The sequence below is a fragment of the Dermochelys coriacea genome, chromosome 8 (genome assembly GCF_009764565.3).
Source record: "Dermochelys coriacea isolate rDerCor1 chromosome 8, rDerCor1.pri.v4, whole genome shotgun sequence".
NCBI lineage: Eukaryota > Metazoa > Chordata > Testudines > Dermochelyidae > Dermochelys > Dermochelys coriacea.
In genome coordinates, this window is record NC_050075.1 from 17,555,609 (window position 1) to 17,571,884 (window position 16,276).

The 16,276-nt window shown below is 41.8% G+C and overlaps 1 long non-coding RNA gene across 1 annotated transcript; it reads left to right on the forward strand.

The window, feature by feature from the left end:
• The first annotated feature begins 19 nt into the window (after nt 1–19).
• On the forward strand, nt 20–15,730 carry LOC122455561. Its single transcript, XR_006273830.1, has 3 exons — nt 20–35; nt 638–640; nt 15,378–15,730. It is a non-coding gene; the product is annotated as an uncharacterized LOC122455561 (long non-coding RNA).
• The last annotated feature ends 546 nt before the right edge of the window (nt 15,731–16,276 follow it).

Below are 16,276 nucleotides of genomic sequence, written 5' to 3' on the forward strand. Positions count from 1 at the left end.
GTGTTTGATCTTTGCTGAGACCTCTACAGGACCAGGTGTGACTGTTTTCTAGGTATCTGGCCCAGACAATGGCTGGACACTTTGTAACCTAGCTACTGAGGACAGGGGACCCACCCTCTGCAGAAGCCAGCTGGCTGTGACAAGTTGGAGAACAAAGAGCTGAAATGGAGGCCGGGTGATCCTGTTTGCCCGGGGAAGAGGAACAAAGGATAGAGGAGGGGCAAATGCACGTGACTTTGGGTGGGTTGCTGGAACAGGACACTCTTCTGTTTTGGGGTTGGTGGGGGGGCGGGGAAGAGACAGGGCTCTGGGTCTGACTAAGATGGACTTTGCTGTCATTTCCTGTTTTCAGTGCTAACAAAGAACTTTTTCACGCTGTATTCCAGAAACTAATATATCCTTCTGTTTTAAATGATGACTGAGAGCCATTGTGGACTGTGGAAGTTGGGGGTGCGTGACTACCCTTTGGGGTGTGTGTAAGGTTTCCCCAGGTACCCTATTCAGGAGGACTCACTGCAGGGAGCTCATGGCGTGTAACAGGTGTGCTGAAGGCTCAGAGGTTGTTCCCAGGAGGCGATGAAGTCAAGGTTTACCCTAGTGAGAGTATGCCCTGAGGTGAGGGGTTGTCACATTGAAGAGGGTCCTGCCTGACATTAATTCAGAGCTGTTTGTGAGTACCGAGCCCCTGCACCCGTAACACGTGGATTCCATCTGTCTCTTTCACATTTCACTGAACCACAAGGTGCAGGCTTTTAAAGGCAAATAGTTACTGTAGGGATGATGTGGAACCGCACAAAGCATGACATGCTAATCTGACAGCAGGTTTTCGGTTAACATGATGTGACATAACAAGAAAGTGTGTAAAGTTTCAAGCTTTTCCTCTTCATCTTCTAAGCATTACACAACTTGACAGTGCATATATATATATATAAAATACAGTATAAACATTTCTCTCCTCTCTTCTTTTGGGCTAACCCTCCTGATAGTTCCCTTCATTCATATCTTTATGCCCTCTTTCAGGCTATCCCTTATGACTAGAACAAGCTGCCCTGACTATAAGCTAAGGCCCTCCATAATTTTGTTAGAGAAGGTCTCGAAAACCCACCTATCCCAGGAAGCATCCAGTTACAATGACCACATCTGTGAGTGCCTCTATGACATGTGCCTGAACTGTTATGTCCTATCTTACATTATACTGTGAACACTTATGTATTTAGCCCATGAGCACCTCTAGGCAGGGATTGTATCTGGCCAACTGTAAAGTGCCATGCACATTTTCCAGCACTAATGATAAATAAGAATAATAAATAAGATGGTGGTAATTTGGCTCATGAGGCAATATTGAATCAATTAGATGGAGTAGTACAATATGCTAGGAATCCCCTCCCCATTAAAATAAATTTGGGCAGTCATGTGAGTATTCCTTTCCTGTTACCTTGATGTGTTAGTTACTTGTCATCTGGGATGGGATGCCTTAGTCTGGTCAAACTGCTCAGTGGGGGAGGCATGATGGCATCCCGCCTCCTTTTCACTCCCCCAATCACAGAGCCAGTCAGGCCCACAGCATAAATTAGAGCAGCTTCTGGGCTGCTCTATTTACACCTAGCTGTGGGATCACTGACACTCAGCAATGCTCCAGCAATGACTTCTGTGCCAGGGCTGTAGAGCAGACGTTCTGAACCTTTTTCTTTCTGAGCCACACGTGCCCCCTCGCCCCCCGCCCCAAGCTATAAAAACTTCACAGCCCAGGTATGACACAACAACTGTTTTTCTGCATATAAAAGCCATGGCCAGCATTAGGGGGTAGCAAACAGGGCAGTTGCCTGGGGCCCTACACCACAGAGGACTCTGCAAAACAAAGTTGCTCAGGCTTTGGCTTCAGCCTCAGGTCATGGGGCTCAGTGCCCCATGCTGCAATCCCGTGAGGTAGGGCTTTGGCTTTCTGCCCTGGGTTCTAGTATGTCAAAAGCTGGCCATATTTGGCAGACTCCCTGAAACCTGCTCACGGTCCCCCTGTGGGCCCCGGACCCCTGGTTGAGAATCACTGCTGTACAGGATGGTGTAGGCGCAGTTAACCTAACTCTGTGCTCTAGATATTATTATGCACAGTGAACATCCTCAGAGTGCCAGTTAAACTGGCTTTCCAGCTCCTGTGTGTTGCCAGAGTAATCCAAGGCAGTAGAACAGACCAGTGACTCCATCCTTTATTCTGGTAATTTAGGAAAGGATTATTAATTGAAGGAAGAGTTCATTGAGATATCTGTATAGAAAATAAAAATAGCCTATTAACTGAGTGGAAGCTCCTGATTGTACCAAATGCAATATGGCTCTAAGAATTCACCATGTGTTCTGACAACTTGACCAGGTACACCTAGGAACCCTGATTATACTCTGTACATCCTGATATTTAGTTGAGAATAATTTAATCTGTTGTACATAACAAAGAAATACAAGCAACTCTACCAGAACAGCTCTGTCAATATTTATGAAGTCCCTATCATTGCAGTATCTAAGGCGTCAATGGTTGTACTCATGCTTAAAACTAAGCACCTGCTTATGTGCATTGCTGGATCATGGCCTGAGAGTTGTACATGGATTGAATAAAATATATAGAGAAATGTTCCGTGGGAGTCTTGTGTAAGCTTGGTGTAATTTTGGATGTACTCTTGGTCTGTCAATTGAGTGAGAAGTCAGGTCTCAGTACTGCTCTAAGATTAATTTTGGACAGTTATTTACAAGGGGGCTAACAAATTAACTTCCTTGTTTCCATTTAGTCCAGTATCTACAGTCATGGTCAATAAGTTTTTTTTTTAAAAAAAAATCATACTCCTTAAAATACATGGCCTAATCTGCATCACTAGAAAATGGGGAAAATCCATTCCTAATCCCACCCCCCATGATTCATTTATGCCCTGAAGCATGAGGTGCCCTGTCCCATAGAACTTTTTCATTTACTTATCACAGCTGCAAATGTTATTCCAGTTCCCATAAATACCTATTTTTTAAAATTTTCTGCTAAAGGACAAAGCATTTGAGATCTGGTTTGTGTGACTATTCCTCTAGGCAGATCCAGGTTTCATCCTGCAGCTGTATTTTAGCACTAACTAATAATCACTTCCAAGTTAAACCTTCAAAGGAGTCCCAGATCATGTATTTAAATTCTAGGAAAATATTCCCTCAACTCCTTAAAGTTAATGATCTTCAATTTCACTTGCCACATATTTCTAAGCTTATAATAGCAATACATGAGAGCGTCAAAACTTTTTATAGTTGCACTGAAGGAATATTTGCATAATTGTTAGTGTATAATCTGTTTTAATAATGCTACTTTTTTTAACTATTGCAGCTAATATATGTGGGGCTATTAAGTATAGGACAATTCTTCAGTTGAACTGTATATGATGGAAAAGAAAATGCATTTATGCATACCAGCGCGTCAACTTTAGTCTAGTATAATGCTAACATTTTTACATTTATGCAGACATACTATGTGGCTTAAAATTATGATGTCCTCATTCATGTGCTCCTCACTCTGCTGTATATTACGGCTCTGCCCTTTCTTTCTCAGAAGATTCCAATATTACTGGGAATAGTTAACAAAAGACAGTATTGGCAAGGTGCTCCACCTTCACAGTCGGGCAGAGGGTCCTCGGTTTATTGTCACTGATTTCAAGCACTGAAGATGCACTCTGAGTGAATGCTCAGGGAAGCTATTCATAGCCGCTTTGGTCATATCATATAAGGCTTGATTCACCTCTGTGCAGTTTAAGTCAATGTTGCAGGAGTGGAGAGGAAATTGTCTCTCTCCTGTTCAGAGAATAGTGGGGATGGGTGTGAGCCCTGGCACAAGTTATTTGTGCCCCTACTCCACTGACCAATATGAGGTAAGCAGAGGCATAGAATCGAGGTGGGGGGAGATAAGAATGACCCAATTCCACCCTTCTCAATGCCAAATCTCCTCCTCTAGTCCACCTGCCCTAAGGGTTGCATGGAACTGCCAGAGCCAGCTCTTCTCTTGGTGGTAGGAGCCTTATGCTCTGAGAGTATTCCTTGGTGGGGGCTCTAACTCTGTGGTCCCTTTATAACAACTTTTGCACTTCTCTGAGAAAGTATCACAAAGGCGTTTTTTTCTAGCGGTCCTTTGAAATTCCCAGCCTCAGCAAATCCATTCTTTGGGATTTATGTTTTGCAAGTAGACTCTAAACTATTACTAAAATAACCCATGCAGAAAATGATGGAGGCTTTAGAGTAAGATTTTGTTTCAGAGTTACTTTTTATTCCATACATTCAATAAAGAAGCTCAGAAAGAAATGCACTTAGATAAGCAGTAGTGCTTAGAACTGCAACTCGTTGACCTGCCTGCTATCCATCGTATTTACCCTATGTTATTTTTCCAAAACACTGGCTTCCTTTAAAAGATAAGCACAAACCGGCTCCTGTGTCATTAGCAAGGTACAGAAACAATTGTATTCCTTCTGACATTGGTTCCGGTCAATCAGTTACTACAGAAATCAAATGCTGTTTTTGTTGTAGTACAAATGTCTAATCTCAAATTGTTTGGTGCCTACTCAGCTTTGATTGTGTCTGCTTCATCCTTCTTTGCAAGGAGCCAGAACAGGGCCCATTTTGGGATTGCATTTGGAAGCAGCATAATCGAATTAGCTCTAGGGGAAAAAAAACATAAATAAAAGCCTTGACATAGCTGTTATTCAGGCAGAAACTGTGTGTGTGCTGCAAGAAGGCATCAGACCTCAGCAGAGCAAACTGCTAGCCAAAGGAAGGCCAAATCTGGCCTGCCTCTCACAACAGCTGTTGGAAGCCCTGTCTACATTCACCCTGAATTACACTCTTGCTCAACAGCTTTGCCAGTTCCTGACAAACATAACATTGAGTCTCAGAGAACATTGAGGGGAATATGGTTGCTGAGGTTAAATAGCTGTGGTCACGTGATTTCTGCACATTCTGTGCTGGGGGAGAGGGGTCGGCTCTGTCTTATTATTGACACTGTGTACTGTTGTTTTCCATTTTAAGTTAAAAGCTTGGAATTTTAAAAAGCCAAACGATGAGAAGCACCAGGCACCAGTTCCACTTGCCACTTAATTTGAGGAGGAAAAGCAGCCAGTTGCCCAACGTGTTTTACAGAAGAAACAATCCATCTTGGGGGAGGGGGCTAGCTCAGTGGTTTGAGCATTAGCCTGCTAAACCCCAGATTGCGAGTTCAATCCTTGAGGGGGCCATTTAGGGATCTGGGGCAAAACTTGGGGATTGGTCCTGCTTTGAGCAGGGGGTTGGACTAGATGATCTCCTGAGGTCCCTTCCAATCCTGATATTCTATGAGCCACACTAGCCTTTCCAACTTCAATATCTCCTTTCACCATACAAATGACTTCTGCTTCCCATGAATGCTCTTGTACCTTCTTGTCTAAAATGAGACAGGACCTAGCTTTTCTAGGGATGAAATTATTTCACCTGCTTATCGTCTGCATCCAGACTGTAACAGTTTTTGTTTGTTTGTTTTGCTGCTGCTGTTGGCAGAAAATCTGACCCAGAAAGTATTGTTAATGCGTTCAGAGATGCAGGGCCGCAGTGCTCACTGAGAGCATTTCAAAGACAAGGCAGTACAAAATGGCATGATCACTTATTGTTGTTATTAGCATTACTTATTTGGCTTATACGTGTGCCTAATGGCCACAACTGAGATTCAGAGCTCCTTGTACCTAGGCACTGTACAAGTATATTGGTCTTGCAGTACAGGATCTTCTTGCATGGATGTTGGCTATGTAGGCCTGAGACAGGAGATGGAGGGTTCCAGAGACAGCAATGTTACTGCCTGTTTGGATTCATTGGGTAACCCACCTCTCATACAAATCTTAAGTTAAAAGACATCCTTTTATTCATACATTTCACATTGCTTGGAGAGAGCAGGTACTGATCATTACACCGTACAACCCATCATATTACATTACAAGTCTTACGCATTTCCCAGGGGATTGTAACTCTTGATTAAGCTGAGCTGCCAGTAACTGAGCAGTACTGACTGCTCCAGTAACATGTAGCGGGGCAGGGAGAAGAAGGATGGTCCAATGTTTAAGGCATTAGCCTTGGACTTGGGTAAGTCACTTAACATCTCTGTGCTTCAGGGCCCTATCTGTAAATTGTGAATAACAGCATTGCCTGCCTTAAAATGGTGGTGTGAGAATAAATATACTAAACAAGAATGTGAGGTGCTCAGCTAATATAGTGCTGTGGCCTCATAAGTGTCATGGATAGTGGGTTTTGAGTAAAAACATTCTTCTTCTGCCATTTTGCAATCCACTCATATTTGCTAGATAAACAGTCATGCCAGGGTTTTTTATTTTATTTAGATTCTCCGAGTATACACTGATTAATGTTCCTCTCCTTAGGGGTTGGCAAGTCTAGCGGTGATTGTTCTGAAAGCAGCAAGATAATGTTCTGTATCGTATCTGCCATTGCGACACATTACAGAAATAATGTTCTAAGGCTAACCTGTACTAAATAGATTTTATATTTAACTTGCCCGCAACAGCTGTCAGGGTATAAATCTCATTTCTTTATCCAAATCATTATGAAGACCAACTTGACCTGTAAAATCTGGGACATAAATATAGAAAGTGATGTTGATATCCCTCCTATAAAGTGGCATATCTTAGGTGTACTGTAAATGTATTGTTAGGAGAACTGTTTATTCTATGTTTATGAGGATTGTCAAAGCTCGGTTAGTTACATATCAATGTAACTTGTGAGTGTTCTCAACTCTGAGCCTGAAGGTTAGTACATTTCCGTTCCATATCAGGCCTGAGCTCATCCTCAACAGTAACATCATTGTGTCTTCTTAGGAGTGAAGGGGCTTGAGTGGTAAATATTCCACCCTTCAAATAAGACATTGAATGATCCTTTATATCTGTCTTGATGGAAGCTAAAGGATCTGTGGCAATTCTGAACAGCAAACGAGATGACCTGATTGTTCCAAATGGCTAGTATTCTTTTTCTTTACTAAATAGGTTCCAGAGCTCAAAACACTTTCAGAGTTACTGCAGCAGTGGGCCAGATCCTTGGATGTAAATCAATGTAGCTCCACTGACTTCAAGTTATTAACTACAGAATAGCTTAAAAAATCCCAACTATTTTAGAGGCTTTGCCTTCAATTGTGCTACGTTGAAATTGCCTTAGTTACTCTGAGTCATTCTCTTCCTCTGTGCTCAGCTCCTCCCATTGAAATCGATGGCGCTGCTGAAGAGCAAATTTGGCTCTTTGAGATAGAAAATGATAAGGGGAAACAGGAATTTGATAGGTGTGGTGAAGTGAGCGACATAAGTCCAAGGAGGGAGACAAGTCAGTACTAAGGAATTCAACAATCTGTTTAAATCTATATTTTAGGAATTCAATAACCTGTTTACATATATACATTTGGACTTAAGAGACTCTCTGTGAAAGAGGAGGGATGGGCCTCCGGTTAGGGCACTAACCTAGGGCTTAAGAGGCTTACGTTTAAGTCCCTGTTCTACCACAGACTGCCTGTATCATCTTGAGCAAGTCACTGTGGGCTACATTTTAAAGGTGTTTAGGTGCTTAAAGATGCAGAGAAGCACCTAGTGGGATTTTCAAAAGTGCCGAGGTGCCTAACTCCCATTGGCCCTTAGTCTCCTGTGTCTTAGTTCCCATCTGTAAAATGGCACTTCCCTAGCTCCAGAGGTGTTGTGAGGATAAATACATTAAAAGACTGGGAGAGTCTCAGTTATCCGGTGCTGGCTGCCATATAGGTAACTTAGAAAAAAACTTCTGCTGAAACCCACTTCAGCATAGATGCTATCTATCTAATATAATCTATCTAAGATTTACAGTCCTTAAGAGATGCTGTATAGTTGAGAATTTGACTGTGCACATAATATCACTGGGACAGTGAGGCTGGCAATGTTATTAATGGAGAGCAGAACAGCTACTCTGCACTTGAACAGCAAACACACATGTTTAACTGTCCAGAATTGCTCTTTCATAAGTCTTGAGGCTTTTTTTTTTCTTCTCTTTTCTCTATATACATAGGGCTGAAACAGAGCGGGAACTGTTTCTCGTCGGCTGACTTCTGTTGTGGCACCTTAGTGAGCTGTAGCTCACAAAAGCTTATGATCAAATAAATTTGTTAGTCGCTAAGGTGCCACAAGTCCTCCTGTTCTTTTTGCGGATACAGATGAACACAGCTGCTACTCTGAAACCTAACTGCTGTTGGTTATCTTTAAAGTTCAAGTACAGATTTATATATATAAATAGATAAGGATGATACATGTATTAACACCTCCTAGGATCTGATGTATCCTCATTTCTCCTTGGTGGAAGACATGCTAATAACCTTCTGTTTGTTATTTTACTTATTATGCTCCTGGGACTCCAGACTGGTTAGCCACTGTATGGTGCTCCAAATTTGTTCTTGCTTAACAACTAATAAATAATATTAATTACTAGCCTTTCAGATACCTACAGTCAACTGCAGGAGCTGTTTATGACTTTTTTAAGAACAAAATAACATGATTAAATGTTGCTGTCGTGTAAAAATGAGTGGCATACTATAATCCTCAAGTTTTTTTCAACCGTTTTGATGGCACCTTATTTCCATAACAATAGATAAACAACCGTGTCATATAAGGCAATAATTTCATTGATTGTTCCAGGCAACTTCATAGACTATGTCAGCTGATGTTCCTCAAGTGATTTTTCACTAGCTTCTCAAGATGGAATGTTCCTGTATTACATTGTTTCATATTTTACACATAATCTGTTTACATGTAGCGGTTGTCAGGGTTTCCTCCCTACTCTGAACTCTACGGTACAGATTTGGGGACCTGCATGAAAGACCCCTGCAAGCTTATTTCTACCAGCTTAGGTTAAAACTTCCCCAAGGCACAAATTCTCTGCCCTTGTAGGGTACGCTGCCACCACCAAGTGATTTAACAAAGAATCTGGGAAAGGACCACTTGGAGTTCCTATTCTCCCAAAATATTCCCCCAAGCCCTTATGCCCCCTTTCCTGGGCAGGCTTGAGAATAATATCCGAACCAACTGGTTACAAAGTGATCACAGATCCCAACCCCTGGGTCTTAGGACAATAGAGAAATCAGTCAGGTTTTTAAAAGAAGGATTTTATTTAAAAAAAAAGGTAAAATTCACCTCTGTAAAATCAGGATGGAAAATAACTTTACAGGGTAACAAAGGATTCAAAAACACAGCAGAACTTCCTCTAGGCTTAGTTTCAAAGTTACAAAAAACAGGAATAAACCTCCCTCCAGCAAAGGAAAAATTCACAAGCAAAACAAAAGATAATCTAATACGCCTTGCCTGGCTTTTACTTACAATTTTTGTAATATGAGAGACTTTTAGGATGGTTTATAGGAGAAGGAGTTTTCTGTCCTGATGCTTCTCTGCTTCTCAAGAGAACACACAAAACAAAACCTTGCCCCCCGCCCAATATTTGAAAATATCTTCTTTCCCCATTGTTCCTTTTGGTCAGGTACCAACCAGGTTATCTGAGCTTCTTAACCCCTTACAGGTAAGGAGGAATTCTAGACTACCCTTAGCTTTATGGTTATGACAGTGGTCTCATAATAAAAAAGCTCCTATAGGAACCTCATGCTGATACAGTATGATAGCATATCTGTACTACAGAGGATGGGCTCAATCCACAGGTGTGCCGAAACAGGTCTCAGGACACCTGGTTGGTGAGGGAGGGAAGAGGTAGCTTTACACCACCTTTCTGCTCCCCCTCCTTCCCCAGTTATCATGGGTCCTGGTTAAGGAGACTTACTACGGGCTGAAGATCTTGCCCTGTCACTTTGACCCCTAGCCAATATTGTGAGGAGAATAGAAAAGGCTATGCTGCAACAAAAAGCCCTGGAGTCATTCTGGACAGCTTCGACAATGTGCAATGTATAACCCCTGGCTGATTCAAAGGGTTGGTGGGTTCACAGCCTTGCTCTCCCTACTCCTTTTGTGGTGAAACAACTGTAACTGCAACTATGGCTGACCACAGCCCAAAACCATAGCGGGGAGCTGGCATTTGTACCTCCTGCCCATTCCCCCCCTTTGTACACCCACTCAGGGCCAGCCGCTCATTACCGCTACTGTAACCATGCCTCAGTGAGCCACAACTGAGAATGCCAAATTCAGGCTGAACTGCTGAGAAATAGGGCAGATACACCCCAAGACTGGTGGCTAATCCCCCTAGGATATACCAAACCAGCAACAAAAGTAAACTTCTGTTTCACCACACTGATTAACAATAAGTCATAAAGGCAGTGTCCTCAGGCATTCCAGTCCTTTATTACCACCGAAAACACTAGAATTAGAGATGGTTCTTTAAAACCAACCTTTTCAAATAAAAGATTCTTCTGATCCCAAAGGACCAGCCATACACCCAGGTCAGTATATAATTTAGATCTTACCCCAAAATCATGCTGATGCCAATCCTTTAATATTTAAAATCTAAAGGTTTCTTCAAAGAAAGAAAGAAAGAAAGAAAGAAAAGCAATCAAGACAGAAAGAAAGAAAGAAAAAAAGAAAAGAAAAGAAAAAGAAAGAAAAAGAGAAAAAGAAAGAAAGAAAGGTGAGAGTTCAAATTGGTTAAAGGAGTCAAATACAATAAATGCAAAGTTCTTGGTTCAGGCTTGTAGCAGTGATGGAATAAACTGCTAGCTTAAGTCAAGTCTCGGGCTGCTTCCAAATCACTGGAAGGACCTCTGTCCCTTGTTTAGAATGTTCCCATTAGTATAGTCCATAGTCCAAAGGTTTGGGCAGAAAGGAGGAAAAATAGAGGGGTTTCCACGACCTTTTATATCTTCTGCCACGTGGAGGGAAACTAGGGTGACCAGATGTTCCGATTTTATAGGGACAGTTCCAAGTTTTGGGTCTTTTTCTTATATAGGCTTCTATTACCCTCTGCCCCCATCCCGATTTTTCACATTTGCTGTTTGGTCACCGTAAGAGAAACCCATTGCTCTTACTGTGGAAAAGTACAGTAACATGATGGTTGGAGTCACATGGACAAGTCACATGTCCATGCATTTCGCCTAGTCATTGCAGGAAGCCATTACCTATACTTCAGATGGAACATTTGCTGGACAAATGTAGACAAATTTGTTATATAGTCTTCTATTACCCTCTGCCCCCATCCCGATTTTTCACATTTGCTGTCTGGTCACCGTAAGAGAAACCCATTGCTCTTACTGTGGAAAAGTACAGTAACAAGATGGTTGGAGTCACATGGACAAGTCACATGTCCATGCATTTCGCCTAGTCATTGCAGGAAGCCATTACCTATACTTCAGATGGAACATTTGCTGGACAGTCCATTCAGGTAGATGGGCATCTCCCATGGTCCATTGTCAGTTAAGTGTTTCTTGATGAGCCACTTAATTTGAATAGTCCCTTCAAGATGTGCTGGCTAACTACCTTGTGGGTGTTACCCCAGGAGCAAACATTTGAAATACATGTATAGAGTCAATACTCATAACTTCAAATACAAAGATGATACATGCATACAGATAGCATAATCATAACCAGCAAATCATAACCTTTTCACAGACATCTTACATGCCACATTTGTACAAGATTTGTTGTAAATATATAACAGTGGTTGCATCAATGATCTATATGGTCATATTTTAATCAGATAACGTCACAGCTATCATGACTTTTTATGTGTTCCAGTCATCTAGAGGTATTTCTAGAAACCATATCTAATGGCATCAGTCACCTGTGTATTGACAGTTCAACTTGAGTCCCTGTACTACAAACCAATGATCACAATTCTCCTTTGTAAATGATGCAGTTGTAACGAGTTAGTTAATGGCTTCCAGATAAATAGATTTATTGATGCAATTTGGCTGTACATGGATAGGATGAAATACTGGTGTGTTTATAAAATATTTACATAGCTCAACATTTTGCTTTGCAGCAATGGAATGGGAAACAATCAAACAACGTGGGGTCTTTGTCAGCACTGTTTCATTTGCCAGATTTTTATTTTGTTTTGCCATGTCCCTACATTAGGTTTTCCTCATGCTAAATTGATCCAGATCATTAGTTAATGATTATCTCTTCAGTGTAAAATCAGATTTCTTAAGCTATCACAACTGGCTGTGATTTTAAGATTATGCATAAACCTGTGTGCATTTGTCTGCTCCGTATTTAAGTCATTCCACTATTCATCGAAAACCTCATCAGGACAGATAATAAACCACTTCATGAACAGATGTGCCACTTATTCATCTAGTTCTGTAATGATAATGAAGAAAATTTAATCTGGAGTGTCTATGAAAGATGATCTAAAAGACAGATTGGTATGAATAATAAAGACTCTACACTGGAATTTAAAAACTGACATGAAAAGGCAATCATTAACTACTCTACAATGCCGCCTTTGATATAGTCCAATTTTGTACAAAAACAAGCACCTCTTGGGTGCTGGACTCCACAAGGCGCTACTATTTCTACAGACGTAAATGTTTTAAATTGCTTTTACTTTAAAGGAACATAAAGGATAAATTCTTTTACAGCTGGAAGCAATGTCTGACATTGCAAAATGCTGAAAATATGTTCAAGAGAGATTGGAGAGTTCAGACACATTCAAGGTGAACTGAATAACACATGTAACTGAATGTTCTCTCTGAGAAATAAGCAAATGTGGAGACAAGTGGATATTTGTAAAACCACCTTGTGCTGGACAATGATTTCCTCCATTTATTGGATATACATGTATAGTTGTTTGGACATTGTTGCCGCATAAATACAGCTATTGATTCCTGTCAGTACAAAAAAGGCAGTATTATATCAGCAATATAGCCACAAGACACTCCCTGAATAAATGGATATTTACAATGAGCTGAATGGAAGTATAGAGTCACATGATTTCTGTTAACCTTAAAAAAAGCTGAGCAGCTAAACGCCATCTGACTCGAGAGTCTCACAGCCCATGTATATTCTTGCGCTGTATTCCCACAAGTCCATAATGCTGACAGAATTAATATTATTCCCTGTAGCAAAGGAACCTGAGGGGAAACAGGCCAGTAATAGTAAATCTTTTTTTAACAGTTTGTCAACAAAAAATGTTGCATCTGGCACTAAGAACGTTGCCAATCTCTTTCAGCATCTGTCTCAGAAGCAACAGCAGCAGCAGCTGCAGGAAATTCTGGGTTATGAATATGGGATATAGAAGTGTTGTTTGTGAGGGGAATTGTGGAAGTTGGATCAAGTTCCTCCCTGGTGTAAGTATTGAAACCAGTGGACATTGCACCGACTTACAGCAAGGTTGAGATTGGTCCTTAGCTTTGTGTATTAGAACCTATTGGATAAGTGCCCAGAGCCTAAGATGGCACCTATATGTCATATTTAATAAATCTGGAAAATAATGGGTCTCCTTTGCCTCACTGAACAAACAGTCTCCTTTATTTCACTCTGTGAGCAGCTGGGGTCCCCACAGGAAACACATGCACCACAGGGCCTTATCCATAACGTGTGTGTACAGGAACACCCAAAGTAAAGGGGAAGCTATGTTTAACTGGGAGTTTGCTAGGGGTTTGAACTGGGGCTGTGGTAACCATGTTCTTTTTATTTATTTTCTTCTCTTCTCAGGGGTTTCTTTTGAAATTCAGGGCCAAATCCTGGTCATACTGAAGCCCATGTGAATTTTGCCATTGACTTAAATGGAGTCAGGATTTGATATACTCGACTGGAACTCTGGCCTTGATTGGTGCAGATACATCTTTGACTCAATGGAATGTACTCTTCATTCTTACCATCTACTAAGGCAGAAAGGACCATAGAGTAGATGCTGTATGGATGCAAGCTCCAAATCATAAGAGTAAAACTATACTAGTAGAGGTACACATTATTATTATTTAACACATATATTTGTGCTAGTGCTGTTGTAATAATTGGGCTTACAAATTTTCCCTAGTTGTGAGCTCAACTATGTAAAGTGGGTAATAGTTTATGAATGGTCACAATGACGTGTTATATAAAACTGTTTAAGAAAAGGTGTGAGAAGGAGACAGGCTGAATTAATTTAAATAGCAAGAGTTTACTGAGGCTAGTCAAGGACTGTACTAAGATTATGACTGGTAAACAAGAGGAGAAAGGACTGGAAATCAATGGACCAAAATTGAAATTAGGCCTAATTAGTGGGGGAAATTATTCTATCCACTGCCTTTTTGGGGCTCTTATAAAGCAATGATGAAGGGTTGTTGCTGTGACACCAGGCCTTGATGCTCCAGTGGGAAAGCTTGACCATACCTCACTATACCAGTGAGGACCTCAGCCTGATACATGTGAGATCCTGCTCCGTCTTCCCCCCAATTCATGTGTTCCTTTCCATCCCCCACTATCCTCCTGGTCTATCTATTTCTCAGCGGTACTGCACAGCAGCACAGCAAGATGAGATGGCCCAGACAGCTCTGCTCAATCTGAGGGCTGATCAACACTATGGGGGGGGAAGGGGCAGGGGGTATTCGATCTAAGTTATGCAACTTCAGCTATGTGAATAACGTAGCTGAAGTCGACATACTTAGATCTACTTATTGCGGTATCTTCACTGCAGTCTATGGGATTCTTTCCTCTCGATTCCCCTTGCGCTTCTTGTTGAGGTGTAGTACCAGAGTCGACACTAGAGTGATCAGAGGTTGATTTATCACATCTATACTAGACATGATAAATCGACCACTGCTGGATCGATCGCTGCCCGTCGATCTGGCCGGTAGTGTAGACAAGCCCTGAGACCGTGAAGGAGAGGGTCCAGACCAGATCAATCAGATGATATCCCTCACCGGGGAGGTGAGCTGGGGTCCAACCTGCTAGCCCAAAGCCTGTGACTGACCAGCCATTCTGTATCCTGAGAACATCAACAAAAGCTATATTTCCCCCCATCTTTACTATCCTTTCTGTGTTGGTCTGCATTCTTAAAACCAGGAAAGTAAGTATCATTCCCAACCCAGAACTGAAAAACAGATATAACCCTTTCTTCTCCATCAAGGAGGACGGTTTGACTGAACAAAAAACTTTAACCAGTATCTACCATGTCCAAAAAGGGACTTAGCTGGATTTTGATTGTTTTGCATAATGACTCAATTTCAGTGCTTTATTGTCTTGTTTTGATTCCCCTCCCCGCACCCATGACACTCTGTACCTCGGGAGAACACCCTGCACCCCCATGTTCATCCTTATAATATGATTGTGTGGTATCAATGCAAAGTTTGTCATGTTGGGTATCTTCAGAAGGCTCATGATGCACTGAGCATTGTTATCATAATGTTATAGGTTATAATTTCACGTATATAGTTATGAGGCTGAAAATGTGATCTCATGGCTTAAAACAAGCCCAGGCAAAACTCTCCAGGAGCAGAGGGGCAGTTCACAGCTCATCAGGGCATGCATGGGACAAACTCAGCCCTGCCTCACAGGAACAAAGGACACTGGCCTAGACAGCAACAAAGGATCTGTTGGACTCTCGAATGAGTCACCCACCTTCCCTTGGTCAGTTTGGGACTATGATGAGGTAATGCTCACCTGACTCTGAAGGGGCAGGAGGCAAAGCCATGAGGAAAGAAAGAACACGATAAAAGGGGGAGATGTTTGCCATGCTCTCTCTTCCACCTCCATCTACAGACTCCACCACCAAGAGACTGAACACTGAACAAATGGGAGAGCCTGGCTGAAGGGCAACCAGACAGCCTGTGGTGAGAAGTATCTAAGTTTGTATGGGCACTGAAAGTGTTAAGATCAGCTTACAATGCATTTTGCTTTTATTTCATTTGACCAAATCTGACTTCTTGTGCTTTGACTTATAATCACTTAAATCTATCTTTTGTAGTTAATAAATTTGTTTGTTTATTCTACCTGAAGCAGTGTGTTTGGTTTGAAGCATGTCAGAGACTCCCCTTGGGATAACAAGCCCGGTACATATAAATTTCTTTGTTAAATTGATGAACTCATATAAGCTTGCAGCGTCCAGTGGGCATAACTGGACACTGCAAGACGGAGGTTCCTAGGGTTGTGTCTGGGACCAGAGATATTGGCGTGTGTCAATCAGTTGCACAATCCAAACAGCAGCTGCCAAAGATGCTCACTCATGTAGCTGGGAGCAGCTTACATGCCAGAGGCTGTGCGTGAACAGCCCAGGAGGGGGGTTCTCACAGCAAAGCAGGGTAAAGCTGGTTCCCAGAGTTGAGGATTGGAGTGACCTAGAAGATCACTGGTCCAGATAACACCAGGGGAAT